At 41.9% G+C, this 23,825-nt stretch overlaps 1 pseudogene; it reads right to left on the bottom strand.

Moving 5' to 3' along the window:
* Positions 1–1,646: 1,646 nt before the first annotated feature.
* LOC117445510 (vitamin D3 hydroxylase-associated protein-like) lies at positions 1,647–22,272 on the bottom strand (annotated as a pseudogene).
* Between the last annotated feature and the right edge of the window lie 1,553 nt (positions 22,273–23,825).

Below are 23,825 nucleotides of genomic sequence, written 5' to 3'. Positions count from 1 at the left end.
CCCAGGAGAGTTTTAAAACATATGTAAATGTATGTAAACCCAACAGAAACACATATTTACAATAGCACGGGGTAATCACAATATGACGACACGGTGCGCCGGCCTTGTAGATGGAGGCGCCATGTGTCATTAGTCTCCTTTATCTCTTTTCTGTTTCCTGTAAAAGCATCGGGACAACAATCACTCACACTCTCTGGCACAGTGATGGAGAGGAAGAGAGGAAGAAGAAGGACAGAGGTTTTGTGAACCCCACAGATGCCATGAAGGTGCACTCTATAAGCTCCTTTTGTTAAACACTCCTTATCAACACATGTTAACTGTGCAGGATTTAAATACTATAAATATCAACTTATAACTGGTACACCAAAAGAAACCATTACAAGTGATGTGACAGGTGAGCAGAGGAAGGAACGCAGGATTATTTCTTACCTGTACAGAGTGCATTATCGATGTCTGGTACCAACCTCTCTCTCTAGGTCGTCCTCAGACGAGCCCTCCATCGTCGCGACCAGTCATCCCGGTTCTCCGTATAGGATTTTTGGGATGACTTTGTTCTTCATGGTTGGCTTTACTATGCTGATTAAGGACTGGGGGGACTGACTCCTCTCAGTCCTGGTTTTAGTTCAGAGTGTCCTTCTCCTAGATGGGCTTTATGCCTATGAGCCCCATCTGCCCGGGGAGCATTGTCGGGAACGGTGCCTTGCTCAGGGACACCTCGGTAGCACTTGGTCTTGCCGGGACTTGAACTGGTGATTTGAACTCCCAGTTGCCAAGCCAACTCCCTATCGACTTCGCCACCACCGCCTAAACCACATTTCAACATTTCTATTTTTGGAAACCAATAATAGCAATGGTTTACTTGTGAGAAATCAGTCATTTTATTGTATTTTTTGTCATCACATCACAGAAATCTGTCATTCTTGTAAAAAAGACACATACTGTATGAATTAGGTGCCAACATTATTCATTATAAACCCTAACTCACAAAACATTGTGTGTGTGGTTGCTATGCACTGTTTGCATAACGCTGTTGTGAGGTCAATTTATTTTCCAGCATGTATTTCATTCTAATGCGATATTATGTTAAACATTATGCCAACTGAAAAAACACTGTTTCATGTTCAATGTTCAGGATGCTGAATGTTGCCGAAACACCCTATAATCAAGCCTGTCGATGTCAGTAACACTGTTCATTTCAATCAATCAATGTTTATTTATATAGCCCAATATCACAAATGTTACATTTGTCTCAGTGGTCTTCATAGTTTGTACGAATATCAGTATGACAATACGACACCCTCTGTCCTTAGACCCTCACATCGTACAAGGAAACACTCCCGGAGAAAACCCACATTTAAAAGCAGTGAAAGCTAAGTTCCTGTTTTAGGAACAAGACAAATTAAAAACAATGTTAACGAACAGATAAACAAAGAAGGTGTACCGTTTTCAAATCAGTAAACATGAATATTCCCTTTAACATTTATCAATCTTAATTATGGATCTAAAAAAGCCAATGAGCAGAAAATGCCTGAGTTAATCCTTATATAGCAGAACAGTGAAACTCCTAATATTAAAGCACTTCTTATACTCAACTTCCTTCTCCCAAACATTGATTGTTTTTCCTCATACTTCTTCTGTGTCCTCCTTTACGCTTTGCTCTGTTTGACCAGCTGCTCCACCTCCTTCATGAGGCGCAGGCACAGCTCGTCCTGCCACGGCAGAGTGACGCACTGCACCCCACGGGCAGACCCTCGCCTCCACACACTGCCTGAACACAAACACAACATCCAGTCAGAGAACCACTAAAGTCTCCTGCCTCCATCTACTGACCAACTGCAGAACTACGGCTTCACACTGAAGGTTTTTACAAGTGCTGTATGGAACAACTGTTGTGTAAGTCACATCAGAGTGTCTTACCTGTTTTGAAGAGCTTGTCCCACTGATCCTGATAAACGCCTTTATAGTGCTTCAGTTCCTCCTCATCCTCTGCATTCACAGTGGAAACAGGAACAACTCCGGCAGGAAATTGTAGGAGATTGAAAAGCAGCGTGTAAGACGCAGCGCCTGGAAGGACAGATAATAGGTTATTCACCAGGTTACAGAAGAAGAGGAGGAAGTAATATTATTGTTGTTGTTGTTGCAGAGAGATAGCTCTTTTGCTAATACAACAGCATTGCCCTCTCTACTATCAAGTATCAGCCAAAACTGAATATCATTGATACAAATATGAGGAAAAACCTTGAATGAATGGACGGATACTATTACACCATATAAGCCTTTATTTATATAGCCTTCCTCTGAAGTGTTTTAAAGTTCAATAATTACACAGATAATATTTCTCCTTTTTGTCTCGGACATTAAATCATCCTGTATATGTATATTTACATATATTTACTGGGTTCAAATATGTCCACCGGTAGAGATTTGGCAATCATTATGCCACAAATCAATTATCCTAGCAAGGTAACAAGATTTAAAGAGGCCCTATTATGCTTTACAGGATTATCCCTTTCCTGTACTGTGTATATTGGTTTTTCAAAGTTCCCTCCCGAGGAGTTACTCCTTTGATTTTTTTAAGTGTTTTATTAAGTTAAGTTTTATTGAACTTAAAGTGGACCTATCATGCTATATTTGAAAAATATATTGTAGGGCCATACCTATATAAAACATGTCTGTGACGTTTTTTTTTTTTTCAAAATACCAAACAGATCACCCATTGTAGCCATGCCTCATACTGCTCAAAACCCCTCTTTTGCAGCCCTGTTAGAGAAACGCAGATTTTGGGTCCTTAGCTTGAAAAAAAAAGAAAGAAGAGGAGGCAGAGCTAATGCCTGATCAGAATTCTACTGGAGTTAAAGTTAAATTCGGTTGTGATAAAATGCCATCCTGTTTTAAACCACGTCAAGGATTATTTCTGAAACAGTATGGAGCTCAAATGCTTTTTCTCTTGTGGGTTTATCACAAGGTGAGTTCCTTTTTTGATGTCCTGCTTTTTAAACACATGCTCTCTACATAACAGTACAGGTTAGCTCTGAGTGTTAGCGAGGCTTGCTAATGTAAACAAAGACGAGATTACATCCAAAACACGTCAGGCATTGTTTCTGATAGCAACTTTCTGTGGGTCCATGACGTCACAGCGGATGGAAATCTGGATCAGATCCGTTGTAGCCCCGTTTTTAGAGATTTGGGTACTGACGCTGCGTGAGTTCCCTGACGCACCGGGGACACATATTTATGTATAAAAGACATCACAAAGTGCATTTTGCATGACAGGTCCCCTTTAAGTATAGAAGTAGTTTGAGTGCCGTACTGGTGAGCTTGCCGCAGTAGAGGTGGTTGTAGGCCGGTCCGGTCACAGGGCACAGCAGAGCGTCTATGTTGCATTTCCTCCACTCTGCTATCGTTTCCTGAATGTAGTCCTAATGAGAACACAATTGAGCAAAACAATGAGAACTTAATGTTCTGCATTCCTAGATGCAAAAGCGTTATTAGCCGACAACTAACAGTACCTCAACTGCAGCATGCTGCTTCCACAGATCTGGAATGGATCTAAAAACAAGGCAGACAAAAAAATGTGTTTGTTTTTTGCCAGTCACATGCAATGTAACGAAACCATAAGTGCAAACCGATGACGAACTAAGTTACTTTCTCACCCAACTCCACAGAGACCTCGTAGAACAACGGAAGCCCGAGTAAACTGAAAAACAAAAGCAAGACATAAAAACCGTGCAAATAAAAAAATAACTGTTTAAGGAAATATCTACCAAATAAATATTTAAACCAATTTTATACTCAACAACCTTGAGGATATAATGTTAGCCTGTATGCATGTTTGTCAGAGGGTGAGAACTCACAAAGGGCTTGAGCAGAAATGAGAGGGTTTTCTTCAACCATATAGGAAGAGCGTACAGTACAATCTGTGCTTTGAGACAAGGGTCCACAGGGCTGCCCTCTCTGAAACAGAAAATATAAGGGTTCATTAGCACACAACATGATCTGTTTCATAGGGATTGTAACTTGGCTCATTGGTATAGTTAGACAGGTTAAGTTATTTCAACAAGGACCATGCATACAAATTAATCTCAGAAAAGAAAATATATGAATTATGCCAGATTATATTTTATAGCTAATTTCCATCTGCAAGGTAATTCTAACTCACAGTTTTTGGAGCAGAGTGGTGGCTCCGTCTGCCAGAATACCTCTTATAACCAGTTCAACTAAAGCGTATTCCAGATTCAGATGACGGTAGGGCACCAACTACAGGCACGAATGACAGACAGGGGAAAAGGTAACAGCATTAACAACATAGGGCTCACATCACATATGTTATGTGGCAGTAGATCATACAGTGTCCGTGTGTCTGAGTGGAGAAGTCTTACCGTGTGCCCTGCTGCCTCTAACAGAGCTTGACCTCTCTGACGCTGCGGGCCATGCTTGGAGACGGTTGTGTGTAGCCGTCGCTTTCTAGGTAACCGATCCGGAGACGTTTGGAGCTCTGGTAAATCTGAGGACAAAAGGTTTTCTTTCTGTCAAATCGATAGCGGGACATCCGAGTGGAAACAATACAAATACAATACAAACACAAACACTCTCCTCTTCTTCTCTTCATTATGTGTAGGTATTACTTTTGTTTGTTGTAAATACTTTTTGGTATCCACTGTTTTAAAAATTCGAATAAATGTATATTTAAAAAAATGAAATGTAACTAATATATATTTGTAGGAAGCATTTTCTTCAAGTAAGTTTTTCCTTTATTTAAAAGCTTTACTTAAGTAGCCTAAGCAGTTTCTAGGTAAAGGAAAAGGTGAACAGTTTGATTCAAAAAGGTTGAAAGGTTTAAAGATTTAATGTAATTTATACAGCTACAGTGTAGAGTGCTTATTTTCAGATTCATATCTGTATGTTGTGCCTCTACTGTGACTTATTTCCATGCTTTAATGCTCACAAAGCTCTTTATTTTTTCATACTGCCTGTGCTGCAGCCCAGTCTGCTCTGATTGGTTAGCTGGCCGGCTCTGTTGTGATTGGTCAACCGCTTAGAGATGTCCCGCCCCTTAGCCTATTATGTGAAATGTGTTGGAGCAATGGCCAATAGAAGCATGAGTGTTACATAGTGATGTCATTAAAGAGCCTGTGACACGGTTTTCCCCCATCATCCAAACCCATCAATTTGAGTACATATTGTCCCCTTGAAAACCGTTACTGAACTGATTTTGGATATTTGTACTTTGATAACCATTAATCTGCCTTCAATGTTGACAATTTTCTGGATCTTCTCGCGGATTCTTCAAGTCCCGCCAAATGATGGGTGACGTCATTGCGGGCACAGCGCTCCAGCTGCACCGTCCAGGATCCCAGCATCTGCATGTAAACCTTTATATATATATATATATATATACAGTCAGATGTAAACGCACGACGGCGCACACAGCAGCAAGCTCAGACAGCGAGGACAGGTTAATGTTGAACGTGTCTGAGAGCTCATATGAGGCTGAAGGATCGGTTTATGTTGTATCTTCTAAGTTTAGGAATGAGGTGCGTCAATATGGGCGATCATATGGTCATGTAGCCAGTGGTGGAATGGGACTAAAAATCATCCCGGGACTCTCGACCGGCCCACTTCCGTACCGCTAGTAAATTGTCAACGGGGGAGCGGGGGATGTAAAATACAAATATAATGTATAATGTCTGTGTCTTTGACATTAGCGCTGCTAGCCACCTGTGCCCTGTACTACGAAGCCAGTTCAACAGACCCTGGATATGTTTGAGTAACAAACAAACTAACAAACGAGATCTCGCTAAGCGGTCCTACGACGCTGGTTATCAACTTCGGTAAATCAAGCCAGGGTTTCTCTCTCCAGCTGAGAGCGCGTTCACGTCTAAGACACGAGTGGATCTGACTTTAATTACATTTGTCTCGAGTGTTTCGTCAACATAATGTGTTTAAATAATACTTCTGCATCCAGTCTGTGACACTATGAGTGTTGCACGGCCAGATGAGGCTGGAGAAGCTGACTCAGATAAGGAAATATATGATATATTATGATATTATATGATCGATGATCTGATTGATGATGTAATATGAATGATAAGTGCGACACGTCGGCGTCTTCTCTGCATAGGCCTACGGCAGTTTAAACTGTATTTTCTTTATCCTGTAATATGACTTGAGAGATTTAAACTCCGCACACTGAGTGGATCTCTTTTCTATAGACGCCGGAGGCGGGCAGCGTCAGGTAAAAGAAGTTATTTAGCCTTCTCAAACCTGAGCCTCACGCGCCGCCTATGGGGGATGTGCTAGTTACTTATCCGACCGGCCCACTTCGGTACCGGCCCATCGGGATTCGTCCCGATGGCCAGTCCGCCACTGCACCCAGCCCACGTAAACTGTCAACGGGGGGAGCCTCGCTGCGGGGAAACGGTGGACCTAGTGTCCCGATCGGAGTGGGAATAATAATAATAATAATCTGTGCATTTTATCCATTAATTTCCCCAACATTGTGGTAAAAAAAACACACGTTTAATCCATGTTGGTGTACTACAACTACAAAAAGCATCGGTTTGTTTTCTCATCAGGAAATGCAGACCGGCTCAAACAAACGATTTTTAATCATCATCCTCACTCATCATTTAATGTATCATATGTTCGCCGAATTGACATGAAAGCACTAATAAATGTAGTTTCATCCACTTGAGTTTATAACCACAAAAATAATCGATTTGTTTTTATATCACATCCGACGGGAGGAAATTCAGCAGCTCTCACTCCCCGATTTTTAATCCTAATGTAATCATCATCTTCACCACGATCATTTATGTTTATGTCGCCGAATTGACATGAAAGCACTGACAAATATGAATATACTGTAGTCAACTTCATTAAAACGTTATTAACGTGCCTAAACTCAGTAATTCACCATTTCTACGCATGACACAACACACTTGTCCGTGTTTGGCTCTCGAAGCGTTCCCGCATTGACGTCACTTCCGGCTTCCCCCAAAACTTCAAAATGAGTGAAGGAATTTCCCCGCGATGTTCGAAATTATTGATATTTAACGAAACGGTATCGCTTTTTCTTTTTTAAACTGACGGTTCGAGATTACTAGTAGCCCAATATTTCATTGCACAACAGTTGTTGGGATGGTGTCACAGGCTCTTTAAGGTATGGTAGTAAACAAAGTCAGGGGGGGGGGGGGGGGGGGGGGGGGGGGGAGTGTGTGGGAGAGAAACTCCATCTAAAGGGAACTATGGGATTGTAGCCTTAGCAGACCTTTTACATGCACAGAAACCTATATAACACCCTACAGGATAGGGAAACCCCAAAAAGCAGAATAAGGCCTCTTGTTAGTGTCAATGTGTCCACAAAGAGTCGTTTGCTCGCAGTCAGAGGGCCAGATCCAGGATTTTTTAGAATCAAGATGAACACAACCATGGATGTTATTGTGTCTTTATGTTTCCCCTGCACATTATAGGTGAACTCATTATTATTAATATAGCGAGCACTTTCCCCCCTGAGTGAACATTTTGCAAACAACAACAACCAGCAAACCTCAAGGGAGTTTTCAGCATGCTCCTCTCCTCACTCTTTGCCAACAATTATTTCTTAACCACAATTACACAAACGTCTCTAGTAGCTAGAAAGGAAATCTGATCCAATCCTTATTGTTCCTGAAAGAAACTGGTCCGGGGAGTTTTCCAACCTCTTAAACTTGAAAGGAAACCAACATATCAAGGTTGTATGTGGATGGGAATAAGGACACTCTTCATTCACTTATCGAGCCGTTAGTAACTGGCAGCACGACCCTACCCTGAGGCCAACATTGTGCAAAAAACGGTTTGCTGCTTGTTAATTCTTTTGCAAGCCTTATCTGTGGCATAATTACAATATGATGTTCAAAGGTGTGCTTATATAGGCCGGGTTTTGAACATTAACTACCTTATTGTGGCCATCGCTCTGCCTCACACCCACTTCTTTATTATTGTTGGCAGCATCTGGAAGATTGATGACATCCAACTGGCTCCATTTTTTTTAAATATACATTCACAAAATCATTTTGACTGTCTATCTTGTAAATGTATTATCTTGTTTTATCTAGACACACACTGGGTGTTTCTCAATCTCGAGTACGCTTGCTTGGTAGCACATGTCTTCCGGGCGTCTTGCTTCAGAAGCGAGGCAAGAATACTTCCTAGCCTCGGAAAACAAGGAATGGAACAGGTGTGCAGGTGTGAGTCGTATGAGAGGCCCCGCCTGGTCCGTGCGCAAAGCATTGTGGGGATTTTAAGACCGTGGAGTCTACACATGTGCAGCCTCGAAATTTCTCCAAATGAAGCACGCCGGGCTCGGTAGAATTCCAAGTATGCTGGAGATTGGAACAGTACTTCGGCGGCACTCGATGACGTAGTATGCTTGAAATAGTGGCTCTGGAGCAGCTTTACTCGCATTGAGAAACACCCACTATCTATTGTCCTGGGAGAGTGATCCTCCTCTATTGCTCTCCCCAAGTTTTCCCCACATTAATTGCAATTCATAGTGAGGGTCTAAGGACATAGTGTGTCATTGTACACACTGTGAAGCCCCCTTAGCCAAATGTGTAATTTGTGATATTGGGTATTTGACTGATTGATTTGACATTGTAACTGTCACAAAGCATACTGTGCCCCCTCACTGAAAAGATGAGCAAATCCATAGCAGCAGCAAACAACATGTCTGTCCAGGTTAAGGGTCCCAGCCAAGAAGTAGTCTGTTACATAAACCTATTTTGAGGTGGACAAACCTGCACATTAAAAGGCACGGGTGGGACAGTGGGGTCCAAAGAGAACATGTGGGTCACACAGCAGCGCCTGCATACACAGAGCCAGACTGTCCACATCCCTCGCCATGGGTCCAGCACAAGACGGCACTAATGTAATGAGAAACATAGCAAACAGTAACCAATGATTTTCAGGCAACACATGTAGTATATAGGCAATGATGATACAACTTACCTGATTTTTGCCCTCGGTAAATGGAGCTCAAACCCTGTGAACTGAATAAGACACAAAACAAAGAAAACATATTAATGTAATGAATGATTATCCAAAACCTACTGAAGCAGAGACACTCACCTGAGTCGACCTGGAGTTGGCTTGAAGCCACAGATCCCACAGAAGGAGGCGGGTAAACGGATGCTACCCCCTATATCACTGCCCATCCCCAGCAGGGAGCCCCCTCCCCCGATGAGAGCCCCCTCCCCGCCGGAGGAACCTCCGCTGGTCTTCAGGGGGTTGTGCGGGTTCAAGGTCTGCCCAAAGATAGGGTTACTGCATTCATAACTAGATATTAGGTCAAAAATAAAAACACATAAGCATCAAAACATAATTACATGAGAGCACACCTGTACCACAGTTCACTCTCTATACCTTTATTAAGAAATTGTATTTTTATTTTTTTATTCACGAAAGGACAATGCACATTAATAAACATGAGCACTTCCTGTAATCCTGTAAATGTGCCAGATTTAGCCAAAGAGGCACATTTTCCTCTGCAGTCCCTGGCAGGTTAATGGAATTAAAGGGGCCATATTAGGCTTTTGGGGATTCCCCCTTTCCTGTAGTGTGCTATATACTGTAGGTTGTTATGCATAACGGTCTGCAAAGGCTACAATTCATCAGTTCCCTCTGGAGCAGGGATGGGCAAATGGCGGCCCGCGGGCCGCATGCGGCCCCCACCTCCTCTTTTTGCGGCCCTCATATTAATTAATAAACAACGTAATTAATTAAAAAAAAATTAATTACATTTTTTTTTATTTTTGTTTCATTTGTTTTACTTGTAGTACTGATACCGTCCACTAGACTCCTAGTTACGTCGCGAGCTGCGTAGATGATTTCAAATACCACAAAATAATCTGTGATGCATTTGTGTGTATTGTGTTTGTTTCCCGAGGAAACCCTCACAAGAAAACACCGCTGTTGTTATGCCTGCTGTGACGTTAAATTGCCTCTTATAATTATGCCTTTACAAGCTTAAAAGTTGTATTTATCATCTGAATTTGGCGGAAAAAAGTTTAATATTCTTAAAAGACTTTGTTTATTTGAAATCAGATGAAAACAAACTGTCACGGACCCTGCCGTTTTATCTATGATTACTACGCTTTTCATTTATAATTTCAAGCGGGGAGGGAGGGGGAGTGGCGCTGAGGAACAGCAAAGTGGCGGGCGTGTTGACATTCCCCTTATTGTGGAATAAGGAGAATGCAGAGACAGGCTACAAGTGTTTTAGGTTCAAGTTAGACAACTAATGTCTGGGTTAGTGTTCATGACTCATGTGTATGTCATCTAATGGTTAATCTCAATACACACAATTTCCCGTGCTTCCAATAGTTTAAAATATTTTATTCCACTGTTTAAATACCTGTTCAATACAAACATGCCACTTGTACAAATGAAAATACAATTCTGTGAACTGATATTTGTTTAGTGACTTATAGAGGATGTTCCCATTTATTGGGGATGTTCCTTTGATTGTAAAATGTCAATGAAGATGTCAGAACTAGTATATTTGTTTAATAATTACATACAACACATGGAATTTTTGTGTGTTCCAAGTGAAGAAATCACAACACGAAATCACACACGAGAACATAAGCACGGGCAAGAAGCATGTTTACTTGTAGGGCTTGGGGGTATGTTTTGTTTTCACAAAGGATAGCCCTTGTTTCTTCAGAACTTCAACAAGAACGCTGTCTTTCTTGGCAGGGTGGTCCAGATTAATGACAACACCACAAGAAGAGTCGTAATTCTTGTGATGTAAAACAAAGACAAAAGAGAATGGTTAGAAGAGAGCATCAACTCATCAAACTGAGCTTTATAGGTGTTGTTGGTATAATCATAATATAATAATATAATAATAATATAATATAATATAATCATTTGCAGAACATCGAGTAAAGATTACATCTAAATCCAAAGAGCAGGGTGACCTGTCCTGCACACAACCTGCACTTCATCACTGATCAACTAACCTTAATTAATCCTGGATCACCGTTTCCAAAACAATTTTGCATTGTTGGAAGAGCCTGAGACGAAGCTTTTCATCGCCCAAACTGTAGCTATTATGCTTACGAAATAAAGCATTTGAAAGACGAGTGTAATACACAACGACAGAATACCTTGTATCCATAGTTTTCTTTGATGCTAACTGGAACTCCATACAAGAGACCTTTCCTGTTAGAGTCAAGGGTTTTCATCTGATCGAAACTCTCCAACAGGATCCCAGTGCAGCAGTTCAGATCTTTATTCAATCCAGAGTCTGTGGGGAAGAGGAAAACACAGCACAGAGACCGGTTCCTCCAAAAGCTTGGTTTATAGACCATGAAAGTCATATAGAAATGTGCAAGCAAGAACATCAATATTTACTTTGTAACAGTGCATATAGACGATTTAAGCAACAAGCCTTGAACATATATATGTATTGCATTTATTTTAATTAGACACAAGTCTGCTGATAAGTTTTAAATATCAGTTTTGGGATGAAAACCTTAAAGAGTAACACTAAGATCTACTAGGCATTTTGAAAAAAATAAAGGTATGACTTGTGTTATGTTTTTTCACCTTTTCCATGTAAGAGTAAAACACCTCCTCAGGGTTGAGCGAGCCTTCCTGCAGTTTCTTTGTCAGCTCGGAGAGAGACAGCGTCAGGATGAGAGCGGAGTCGGTCTCTGGATGCTAGAGGGCACACACAAACACACAGTAGGCATTCAGTAGAAACATATGTGTGGAAAGTGAATTCGGACACTAGGCAATAATTATACTTACTTTTATCTGAGTTTTTATAAGTATGGAAAAGATCTTCATGGATGTAATATTTCAAAAGAAAAAAATCACACCATAATAATTTGTTATGTATATCTGACTGTGACAACCCTGTGGTTGTCCACCATGTGGTGCTGTAAGAGAGACCCACCTGTGGCACCTGGTTCCACTATTTAAGAGGGCTGCAGAACTCTCTCTCTCGGCTGCCCTGCTCGGTGCACCAGGCCACTGCGTTGGGATAAATAAATGATTGTTTTGGACAACTCCGGTGTGGAACCGTTGTCCTTTGTTACAAGCAGAGCCAGCTTGTAGCATATGGGGGTTCGTCCGATCCAAGAACCAGGTGATATTTGTTTACTTGATTTGTTTGCCTTGATTGGTGTAGACAGTTTGTTCCTGGTGTCGGAATTAAGGAGTAGCTTTGGAATTACCTTTCCTGATAGGCATAAGCAACTTCTCCTTTAGGGAGGCTTGTTGTTTGTTATTTTGTGCATAAACATGATTCAACATTTTTGTCATGGGTACACGTCCGTGGCTGTCTGGTGAGTAACAGCTTCGCTGGGGCTTTACCGGGTCATTGGGTAAGTGTTTAAAACACCTGTCGTGGCATGCATGAAGACTAGGGTGAGGCAAGATAGTTAGTATTGGGTAGGCAGTTAGCTAGGGGAGAGGTATTCCAGAGTTAAACAAATAAATAAAATCAATTTTAACCCTCCGGTATCACTGTGGACGTTTTTGTCCATATGGGTAATTTTTCACTTTTCATTTTGCAATAACTTTGGTTGAGTTTGTGCAAATGGCCTGATCTTTTCTAACAAGGCTATTTTCTCGATCTATTTTGAATTTTTTTCACAACTTTAAAGCAACTTCCGTCATAATCAAAATACCAAGAATGTAATCATTTTCAGGATTTTAACCCTTTAAATGCCATTTTGAATACATGAAACCGCTGTTTTTCATGATGATCACAGTCTTGGATATGTCAAAGATTAGCAACAACATTGATTTTGGTTGATTATTAGTTTTTGCACAAAATCAGATTGAACAAAAAACTCATTAGTCATTGGGGACAAAAATGTCCACTTCTAAAAACTGCTCTAAAATGACCACAGATTAATATTTTATAAAACTTTTTGGGGCTAAATCTTTCAATCAACTTCAGCCCTGATCAAAAATACCAAATGTTAAATTAGGTTCAGGATTTAACCCTTTAACTGCCAGTTTGAAAACATGAATTTGCGTTTTCTATGAAAAACATGCACAAAAAGGCAGTTATTTTCCATATAATAAATTTTGGGGGGTCGGCTTTTTTATCACAGTCTTGGATATGTCAAAGATTAGCAACAGCATTTATTTTTGGTGGATTATTAGTTTTTGCACAGAATCAGATTAAACATGAATCCCTGTTTCTACAGCCTTTCCATTTAGACATCCGACATCTCAAAGGTTCCGAAAATGTAACAAGTTGTGAATATGGAAATTAGGCAGTGGTAAAATAAGGTAACATTTACACCCGGGTAAGCTATGTTTAATTTAGTCTATGTAACTATAAGTTCTATTAATAATTTGATGTATCAGTGTCTTGGGGACCCTTTTTGTATGGGGGGGGGGGGGTGACAACCCAGTGGTTGTCCACCATGTGGTGCTGTTGTAACCTGGATTTTCCTTGTAATCAGCAGTGATGAGACCCACCTGTCGCACCTGGTTCCACTATTTAAGAGGGCTGCAGAACAGGCTCTCGCTCTCTCTCGGCTGCCCTGCTCGGTGCACCAAGCCACCGCTCCTCTGTTTTATTGTTGGTTGTAACCACTGCGTTGGGATACATAAATGATTGTTTTGGGAAACTCCTGTGTGGAACTGTTGTCCTTTTTGTTACAAGCAGAGCCAGCTTGTAACACTGACTTCTATTTCGTATATGGCTTCGCCCTCTAAGGCTACTGAAACACTTGTAGTCCACGCCCACCCGCCCGACAATCTGCTCCCTCTTTTCTTCAGCACACCGTTACTGAAGCACAAGAGACACTTCAATTGCAGAGTAAACATGAGTAACAATTGTGAGAGATTGTCCCTCATGTGGCTCTGGGTTCATAATGAGTTATGACCAGCACACAGTATGCGAATCCTGCCTGGGGTCAGAGCACGCATACTCTAAACCAGCAGGTAGCATGCACACACTGTGCCCGTCTCCCTCGGGCAAGCGGAGCGCGGACGCTCTTGCTGCTGCGGCCGAGGAGGACGATTGGCCCGTCCAGGCTTACGAGCCCGCGGACGGGGGCCTCGTGTCCCTGGGGCCGAGTGCCGGGTAGGAGTCCGACAACTCCTACCCCGCCTCCCTCCACGGTTCACCGTTCGGTTCTCCCCTCCCTCCTCTCCCCCGGACGGGGGAGACAGAGTCGGAGCAGGATGCCAGCTTTGCGGCCGAACATGCTTTCCCCCTCTCCGTCACCACAGCGCTACCGGCGATAGGTGGCATCCTAGGGGAACTGCTGGAGATCATACGCAGGGCGGCCGCCTGCAGAGATCTCCCCGTTCCCCTAGCTCAGGAGGAGAGGTGTGCTCCGGACAACATGACCGGAGTTTTTTTCGCGGGTGCAGTCGGTCAGGAGTGACCCGATCTGGCCACGCTTCCCAGCCATCAGGAGGTTCCAGGAGGTTCCAGGAGGGGGCGGAGGCGGAGGCAAACCCGAGGACCTTGAAGGCTCCGGTGGCCACATTTGTTCCCCCTCACCACGGTGGAGGGGTTCACAGATGCTGGTTTCCCAGCCACACCTTATCTGGAGCCGGGCCTGACGGCGTTTTTTTGGGGTAAGACAAGCCAACATAATCACCGGACGGCGCCCTACGTTGAGCTCCCCCAGAGACCAGTATGTCACCCGCCAGGCCGACCGGGTGCACCAGTGTGCCTTTCAGGCGGCGGAGAATAACATCGTGCTGCTCTCCAACTCGGTGGTGACGCTGGTAGAGCGGTCCACCACCGAGGCAGAGGAAATCAGCAAGGCGGCCAGCACGGCGCTCATTCTGTGCGCGTCCATCGCTGTCTCCCAGGCAAGGATTTCCGCATGGGTGACACAGATCCAGCGCCACCTCTGGCTGCAGCAGGCGTCTGTTACGAAGACGGCCAGAAAAGTGCTACTGGACGCTCCAATCAGCCCGGACGGGCTGTTCGGACCCCAGTTCCATGCCATGGTGGAGTCCATGAAGACGGCCGCGGAACAGGCGGACGGCATTCGCCAGCATGTCAGCTGGCTCCAGCCTGCTGAGCACCCACAGCGGCACCAACGCCCCGCAGTAGCCGCGGCGTCCACGCCGGCCACAGGAGGCCGCAAGCGGCAAAAACGCCCACAGCAACCGCCTCGGCATCAGGCTCGCCCTTCGGCGGCTGCAGGGGTTCCGTCCTACGTCTCCGCTCCCCCGCCACCCCAGAGACAGGGTCTCCCGGCGGCGAGTCAAAGGGGAGTGAGGCTCCCCCGCTCCTGGTCTGCTCCGCGAGAGCCTCCGAGGAAGCAGAGCCGGTAATTAAGCCAGCTGCCACTAACCGGTTGATTAAGTGGACAGCAGGGCTCGCTGCAGAAGCCTGCCGGTTTTAACCTCTGTTAACAGCTGGTCTTATGTCTGACTGTGACCCCTCCTGTTGTTCATTGATAAGCCTGAAACATGCACTTGTTCAGAGGCAAATTTTGCAAATATGGCAGTAGCCATCGATCATCTTAAGATAAGATATACTTTATTGATCCCAAGTTGGGAAATGTTTTTGTTACCGCAGCATACTACTTTGTTCTACTCCACTACAATTCAGAGGTTAACCTGGTATTTTTACTCTACTACATGTATTTTAGTTACTTTGAAGATTCTGATTAATGATGTGAAATATATAAACAACCCTTAAATCAGACTTTAGTTACACCTGACTCAAATTCAGGGAAGGTGATTGTCAAGTGCCAAAATAAACTATGGAATATATTGGACGTTAAGTACTTTGTCAGACTTCATATTTATCTGTGGATAACCCCAACGTTTTTTTCTTATTCAAAAGAAGACCTTAACTTAAAGTAATCTTTAATGTTTAAATAAAGCTAGTTGGTCTGTTTTGTACATCCTCCTGTTAATATCTTTGGACGTCCTGCACTAAACTGTTTTATTGTAGAGATCACTACAGTATCTTCTTGATATTTTCAATTTTGTATGTAGGCTACTCTTAATATTTAAATGTTTTCATCAAATAAAACGTATTCAACAACTAAATTCAATAACGTACTTTAACCACTAGGCGGCGCGGGTTAAAAAACCAGTGGTGTAATTAATAAAACATAATCATATCAAACATAATATGACTTAACTTTATTGTGAAATTAAAACAGAACGGTAAATGAAAATACAGTTTCAGTCTCTCGATTTGAAGCTTATGCATTGTACCATGAACCTGTATAGACCTGTAACAGTCAACTGCATGAGGAGTTGGAAAGGTAATGAATTAATTAAAATGTCGAACTCGGACTTCATTTTAAGGACATTTCGGCCGCACCGCCTTCACTGTGTTTACCTTCAGAATCATTAGAAAGGCTAAGAGCGACCGCATGCTGATGTGTTTTAACCACACACACACACACACACACACACACCTCTACACACACACTAAACGCAGACTTCTGTTCCTCCATGTTTCGTTGTTATCGTTTCACTGAGCTAACCCGCCCCTTTTTTCTTTTTTTTTCTTCAAACGCTCCCTTTTTTGGTCCATCTGCGGCGGTAATAGGTTTTGTGCGCTGTGATGATTCGGCTGTACCTTTAGTAATGAATATTAAATGTTCATTTGATCATTGGTTTTATTATGAAAACGTCGAGACCGGAAATACTGTTTTCAACCCATAACTTTACATGGAGGCTGCCGCATACTTCAAATCATCTTCGTAATATCTATCAAACTATATATCCTACATATCGACTGGACGTGGATTCTAAAAGTACAATATACACTTCTCGCTAGAAATCTAATCAAAAAGCGTTTTAATGGCCAAACTAACCTACAATTTAGGATTTTACAGAGAGAGGATTTTAACAATCGGCATATTTACTGCAGTCAAGCCAGCCTCCACTTGGGAAAACAGTCAAGCCAGTGATAGGACAGCCCATCTACTCACCCAGAAAAAATCAGGACATTCTGATGTGGAGTTTCAAAATAAAAGACCTTTGAAATCCCATATATGAGCTATCAGCCCTGTGTTTAGATAAGAATAAAACGAAATCTCTCCCTGATGCACTCAAAACTACTTAAACACTTACCAAATGCAAACTTTAGCACCACATATTCATTCACACTTCATTCACACTTCATTCATAATACTAGATTGTTTGACCACATATTTTATGGGCTATGCTCTGTTCATAGAGGAATGTCCTGATTTTTTCTGGGTGAGTAGATGGGCTGTCCTTCTATCACCCTGCAGTGAGATGAGTCTTGCATCAGGGAGAGATTTCGTTTTATTCTTATCTAAACACAGGGCTGATAGCTCATATATGAGATTTCAAAGGTCTTTTATTTTGAAACTCTACATCAGAATGTCCTGATTTTCTCTGGGTGAGTAGATGGGGTGTCCTTCTATCACCCTGCAGTGAGATGAGTCTTGGATCAGGGAGAGATTTCGTTTTATTCTTATCTAAACACAGGGCTGATAGCTCATATATGGGATTTCAAAGGTCTTTTATTTTGAAACTCCACATCAGAATGTCCTGATTTTTTCTGGGTGAGTAGATGGGCTGTCCTTCTATCACCCTGCAGTGAGATGAGTCTTGCATCAGGGAGAGATTTCGTTTTATTCTTATCTAAACACAGGGCTGATGGCTCATATATGGGATTTCAAAGGTCTTTTATTTTGAAACTCCACATCAGAATGTCCTGATTTTTTCTGGGTGAGTAGATGGGGTGTCCTTCTATCATCCTGCAGTGAGATGAGTCTTGCATCAGGGAGAGATTTCGTTTTATTCTTATCTAAACACAGGGCTGATAGCTCATATATGGGATTTCAAAGGTCTTTTATTTTGAAACTCCACATCAGAATGTCCTGATTTTTTCTGGGTGAGTAGATGGGGTGTCCTTCTATCACCCTGCAGTGAGATGAGTCTTGCATCAGGGAGAGATTTCGTTTTATTCTTATCTAAACACAGGGCTGATAGCTCATATATGGGATTTCAAAGGTCTTTTATTTTGAAACTCCACATCAGAATGTCCTGATTTTTTCTGGGTGAGTAGATGGGCTGTCCTTCTATCACCCTGCAGTGAGATGAGTCTTGCATCAGGGAGAGATTTCGTTTTATTCTTATCTAAACACAGGGCTGATAGCTCATATATGAGATTTCAAAGGTCTTTTATTTTGAAACTCTACATCAGAATGTCCTGATTTTCTCTGGGTGAGTAGATGGGGTGTCCTTCTATCACCCTGCAGTGAGATGAGTCTTGGATCAGGGAGAGATTTCGTTTTATTCTTATCTAAACACAGGGCTGATAGCTCATATATGGGATTTCAAAGGTCTTTTATTTTGAAACTCCACATCAGAATGTCCTGATTTTTTCTGGGTGAGTAGATGGGCTGTCCTTCTATCACCCTGCAGTGAGATGAGTCTTGCATCAGGGAGAGATTTCGTTTTATTCTTATCTAAACACAGGGCTGATAGCTCATATATGGGATTTCAAAGGTCTTTTATTTTGAAACTCCACATCAGAATGTCCTGATTTTTTCTGGGTGAGTAGATGGGCTGTCCTTCTATCACCCTGCAGTGAGATGAGTCTTGCATCAGGGAGAGATTTCGTTTTATTCTTATCTAAACACAGGGCTGATGGCTCATATATGGGATTTCAAAGGTCTTTTATTTTGAAACTCCACATCAGAATGTCCTGATTTTTTCTGGGTGAGTAGATGGGGTGTCCTTCTATCATCCTGCAGTGAGATGAGTCTTGCATCAGGGAGAGATTTCGTTTTATTCTTATCTAAACACAGGGCTGATAGCTCATATATGGGATTTCAAAGGTCTTTTATTTTGAAACTCCACATCAGAATGTCCTGATTTTTTCTGGGTGAGTAGATGGGGTGTCCTTCTATCACCCTGCAGTGAGATGAGTCTTGCATCAGGGAGAGATTTCGTTTTATTCTTATCTAAACACAGGGCTGATAGCTCATATATGGGATTTCAAAGGTCTTTTATTTTGAAACTCCACATCAGAATGTCCTGATTTTTTCTGGGTGAGTAGATGGGCTGTCCTTCTATCACCCTGCAGTGAGATGAGTCTTGCATCAGGGAGAGATTTCGTTTTATTCTTATCTAAACACAGGGCTGATAGCTCATATATGGGATTTCAAAGGTCTTTTATTTTGAAACTCCACATCAGAATGTCCTGATTTTCTCTGGGTGAGTAGATGGGGTGTCCTATCACCCTGCAGTGAGATGAGTCTTGCATCAGGGAGAGATTTCGTTTTATTCTTATCTAAACACAGGGCTGATAGCTCATATATGGGATTTCAAAGGTCTTTTATTTTGAAACTCCACATCAGAATGTCCTGATTTTTTCTGGGTGAGTAGATGGGCTGTCCTTCTATCACCCTGCAGTGAGATGAGTCTTGCATCAGGGAGAGATTTCGTTTTATTCTTATCTAAACACAGGGCTGATAGCTCATATGAGATTTCAAAGGACTTTTATTTTGAAACTCCTTACATTTTACATTTACTCGTGGTAGTTATACGTAGTTTGTTTTAAATAATTATTGATCACATTATATAGTACATATTTCTTAATTTAATATGTTTGGTTTGTTTTTATAGGTGCTTTTGTTATTGACCGAGTAAGCGCTGGGATTTTACCGTAATGCTTCTAATATTCGCGCACCCCAATATCACGTGCGGGCTGGCTTGACTGTGTTTTCCCAAGTGGAGGCTGGCTTGACCGCAGTGCATATTTGGTCGTATGAGTTGGAGGACTTGTTGGCTGTTCCCTCTCTTTTTGTCACTGGGCAAAGTATGACCTTCGTCTCTACTTTTTCACAGCGGCAGGTATGTATTGTTCCCAGCCTTCGTCCCCTCATGGGATATATTCATGTTATGCTATATTCCAGGGACGGCGATGCGCCATTACGCATGACGCATAGACGCATGGGTTATTATCTGAGCAGGTGTGTCTGTGCTTCTAGTACCGGGCGGACCCAGTGGGGCGCAGACTACATCATGCTTCGCCCTTAACCCAATAGCGATAGCCTTAGAGGGCGACGCCAATACTAATAGAAGCTGGAGTTATAGGTAACTTCAGTTATTATGTGAATAATGTATACAAAATAATCATTCCCTCTTATGTCGCCAATCAAATTGCAGCTGCAATTACAGTCAAAATAAATATGTTTGTTTGTTAAAATTGTGCAGCCCTAATATAGGAATTTGGCGACTTTTACTTTAAAAATGACTTTGTTGGTGATCAAAGTAGTTATAAATTACTTTTCTGCCAAACACCTACAGTAATTGTTAGACCGTTTTCAATGCAGACATGTTTAAATGGAATAGTTGGAAAGGAAGCAGATAAAATCTGGTGATTATTGACTAGTCATTGTAATTTATAATAACACATGATACACTGTAGATTTAATTCTTAATCCAAATGTGATTAAGTAAACAACAAAGTGTAGTGTAATCAAAAGAACAAAATGTATCTTGAAAAATTGTAATTAAGTAGGTGAAATAAGTTGCAGGGAATGTAGTGGTGAAAGAAGTACTCATCTTGTAATTCAGTAAAAACAGTGTAACAACATTTAGTTCAATACTTGAATCACCAAAAAGTACTGAAGAATGTCCAATTTCATTATTGATTCACTAATGTGTTAATTTTTTCTATTTTTGAGCTTTAAAATCCGGAGCTAATTGTATATCATTTTAATCTATAATAGTAAGTTATAATTTATAATATAATAGTTGTGATGACTTTGTATACTGCAGGGTAGCTTGTGAATTTACTCCAGGTGTAACTAAAGTCTGATATAAGTGTTAATTATATTTAACATCATCAATCCAAATCTGCAAAGTAACTAAAGGAACTTAACAACTGTAGTGGAGTAAATGTACACTTTGTACTTCTGAATTTTCCAAGTCCAAATTGGAAATACTCAGTAGGACTACAAGTAGCCTACCTCAGAATGTACCTTAAGTACAGTACTTGAGTAAATTGGTTGATAACCCGGGATGGACAGGAAGAATCGACCTCTTCCTCCAGCTGACCCAACGCAAACGGGACCAACAGCTGGCAGGGGGGAGCCACCAACTCGCACATTTCATTGTATATCCCCGCATCATTTGTTTAATTAAATGCTGTTAACTTTTATAAGCTTCCCTTGACTCTTTTCAGTTTATCCTGCTCTCAGGGCTAAATATATCCTTACAAAATCCACTTAGTAACTGTCTGTGTTGAACTCTCACCGACTTGTTGTACTGCAGCACCGCATGCTCAGCCCGCTGCAGGCTGTCGGTCCTCCGGTTCTGTGCCTTCTGGATCTTAGCCTTTGCCTCCCGTTGAGTGTAGCCTTTCTGCAGCAGCACCACCACCAAGGTCCCTATCATGCAGGCTGCACCCGTAAACAGAGCCGCTGTCCGGGGCTCTACGTTCTCCAGATACCGCTTTACGCCCTCCATGATGCTAACTGAGGCTAAAACAAACACACTTGGCGCGGAAGAAGAGTTAAATGTCAAAGATTCATCGTGTTAATCATTTAGCCTACATGGAGTCAATAAAATCCTTGTATGTAAATCCATACAAACTCACTGCAAGGGCGTGAACCCGGATAATAGGTTTATATGAGCTATAACTGTTATAACACTGAGAACAAACCGTTCCCAAATTGGGATCAATACCTATCCAAGTCTTTTATATGAGGTCACAGACAAGTCAAACACCATATGTAAATTGCACAATAAAACTATACATTTTATAAACTAACAACCTTCTATTTCTATTGTTTGAAAATATATATATATTCAAGCACTGTCATATGAATTATTCACGTACCTCTTGGTGGGGAAATATTTTCCAAGGTCCATAACTTTGCCCCAGTGTATCATGTTTGTAGTTCATACAGTCCTGACTGAGCACACGCACCTGTAACCGTGGCTGCTGTGCTCTCAGTGTTCTGTCTCCCTGTTCCTGCCTGTTAGCGTCAGCTGAGGTGTTATGATTCTATCTTGTTGTGCACAATGTTGATTATTCTCTCTGAACTAGCTAAATACATGGGTCTGGGGTAGAGTTCTTCAGATTTGACGTGGCAACTCTACCGTGAAGTCAGAACCTCTGGCTCTTGGATTTGTGATGTGAAATCTCCGGCCGAAGCTCCAAACCATCAGTGATTGACATCAAAGCTCCTGCTCATCATGTGTGTCCCTCATTTGTCTCATACAAACACTCCTCCGTTGGCAGAACATACTGTTCTGTGCCTTGACACTCCCTACTAGTAAACTTGTGTCGGTCGCTGACACTTATTTCCAAATATAATCCCCAATAAAGATTCAGTAAATCGGACTGAATGGAAGGAGTAGGGTCAGACCCTGGTAAACCCTCATGGTTTACAAAGATAAGATACTTGACCTGCATTGTGTTCATTGTTGATGTTACCAGATTTAGACTTATACCTTTTGTCTCCTGCAGCAGAAAGGTGAATAATATCAGCAGTTCAAGTTTAGCCATTCATCACGGCGTTATTTATTTTAGGCACACATCTCAAGAGACTTCAGGACAGAGAGAGAAGGGGCGTGACTTCCAAAGGTCTTTTACCCCAGGTAGTGACATCACAATCATGTGGTACAGCCCCCTGGGTACAGCACTAACCAATGAGTTGACACTTATTTCCAAATATAACCCCCAATAAGAACTGCGGTCAAGCCAGCCTCCACTCGGGAAAACCTGGTCAAGCCAGCCCGCACGTATATTATATATATAGAGAGGCGAAGTCCCTCCCTTTCCGGGAGCCTCCATGGGACCCCGGAAGCGTAAAATTATACATTGAAGTCAATGGAGAGAGAGAGGTTATCTTTTGATCCCGTTTGAATTGTGCCACGAATGACACATATGATGTTTGTCAATTTAAAAGAATATTTTGCAAGTCAAAAAAATTAAAATGTGTCGTAAAACTGTGAAGTTACACATTTTTTGTGTGAAACCGCTGAGTGAACTACAGGTCTCTTGGTCTCGCACAATACGCGTCACCATCACAAGATGGCCGTCACGTTAGCAAATGTCACCTGTTTCTTTCAGAATGAGAATAAAAGTATAAACGAGGTGACTACAAGTCTGGACACGTTGAGAGCTGTACATACACGAAAGGGGAGTTATTCGGTTCTGTAAGAGCAGCGGGACCGGCTTTACAAGATGTTGGTGAGTAATATGAGTGCAATGTGTAACGTTAATGTCAGCTAGCTAACATTAGCTAACAAGGTACACTAACGTGTTTTGTTTCAGTAACTAGTTTTCTCCTTTAGAACTTCGTGGTCTCTGTGTATGCTGTGGATAACATTAGTGTTCACAAGAACAAGGTATACTCCCGTGTTTTGTTTTAGTTGCTCTTCAGATTGAAACGGCCAGTTTTATATCGACTATACTGTATGTGTGATCTCCTTTTACATCTCGTTGTGTCGTTTGAGTTTATTTGCTGTGTGTAGATTCAAGGGTTTTGGTTATCTTGTCAATTTGTTTGGTTATCCAGGCACAGCTGTGCGTGACTCCCTCGGGTACACTGGTATGTGTTTTCCTAATGTAGAGAGCATTGATTAATTAATAAACTACACACTGAGTCTAGATCCTGACCAAGTCCTTTTTTATTGTTGATCAAATGTTTTTCAAAAATGTATTCATACACATTTAGAAAAATACAATGTACAATCACAACCAGTACAACACAAATTACAAAAAATACAGAAAAAACAAACAATAACAACAATCAGACAAAACTCTGGAAAAATAACCCCTCCCACCCCAGATCCGGACCATCCTTGTATTATTGCTCATTCAATCTATT

Source organism: Pseudochaenichthys georgianus, chromosome 4 (genome assembly GCF_902827115.2).
Source record: "Pseudochaenichthys georgianus chromosome 4, fPseGeo1.2, whole genome shotgun sequence".
In the NCBI taxonomy this organism is placed as follows: domain Eukaryota; kingdom Metazoa; phylum Chordata; class Actinopteri; order Perciformes; family Channichthyidae; genus Pseudochaenichthys; species Pseudochaenichthys georgianus.
The sequence above is the reverse complement of the archived record's forward strand: the minus strand, read 5'-3'. Positions and strand labels throughout refer to the sequence as shown.